Raw genomic sequence first — 1,360 nt, 5'->3', positions numbered from 1 at the left:
TATTGAAACACAAATATATATATATATATATATATATATATATATATGTATACAGAAATATATAAATATATATATAAATACATACATACACATAGAAAGACAAATATATATATACTAGACCTTTTGGTCTAACGCTCAGATGTTGGACTAACCTGTTTTGCAGATCAGCGTATGTTGAAAGATAAAGGCAAGGGAAAAGTCTGAATGATGATAATAGTTTGCTTGTTTATGTATTAAGAATACATTTTGATAGTCTATGTTTTGTAATGATACTATTTTAGTATTATGAATATGATGATGTGAATTTTATGTATATGGTATATGAGGGTTGTTACATTATACGATTATGTATATTAATTCGAWAAAGGTTTAAAATGAAACATTTAAAAGTAAAGAACGTAAAGTAAATTAATTAACTAATTATAGGGGTATAAAGTGTAAATTTAAAATTATAATTTAAAAAAAATCGGTTGTGAGAGGGTGAGTGCATGTGAGGAGAGAAGGGGTGAAAAAGTGAAAAAAATGTATAAAGGGTATCTTGGTCATTTAATATTTTAAGACTTTAAGACTTTTGCTAAATTTGCTTTATAAGATAGTATAGATATATATACATCATACATATACACATTCAAGATCTAGCTAGATACGGAAATATATATATATATATATATAGAGAGAGAGAGAGAGAGAGATACTTACCGGAATGGTCGGGGGGAAGAGGAGGAGCGGCGGCGGATGGAATGGTCGGCGGGAAGGAGGCGGCGGCCGGACGGAATGGTCGGCGGGAAGGAGGCCGCGTCCGGACGGAATGGTCGGCGGGAAGGAGGCAGCGTTCGGACGGAATGGTCGGCGGGATGGTCGGCGGGAAGGAAGCACACGGCCGGAGTGAGGTAAAATCGGGGAGGGGGTTTTTAATTAGGGTTTCTACACGCATGGAGGCTGTGAAAAGAGGAAGGGAGAGTTTTTATATAGAGCGGTTTCCGGCATATTACCGGCGGAAATTTCCGCCGGAAATAATATTTTCATATTTTATAAAATATCCGATTTTCTAGAAAAACTAAAAAAAATAAAAATTCAAAATACCGGCGGATTACCGGCGGATTTGCCGTCGGAAAATTTTCAAAAAATTTTAATTTTTTTAAAAATCAACAGTTTGCGCCCTTTGTTTTGAAATTTWCATTTTCCGGCGGAAAATCCGCCGGTATTTTGAATTATTTTATTTAATTTTTAATTTATTATTATTATTATTATGAAATTTAAAATCTGATTGTTATTACCACTAAAATTATTATTATTATTATTATTATTATTATTATTATTATTATTATTATTATTATTATTATTATTATTATTATTATTA

The sequence above is a fragment of the Cynara cardunculus genome, assembly GCF_001531365.2.
Source record: "Cynara cardunculus var. scolymus isolate 2C chromosome LG 8, CcrdV1, whole genome shotgun sequence".
Lineage (NCBI taxonomy): Eukaryota > Viridiplantae > Streptophyta > Magnoliopsida > Asterales > Asteraceae > Cynara > Cynara cardunculus.
This window is presented reverse-complemented; position numbering follows the sequence as displayed.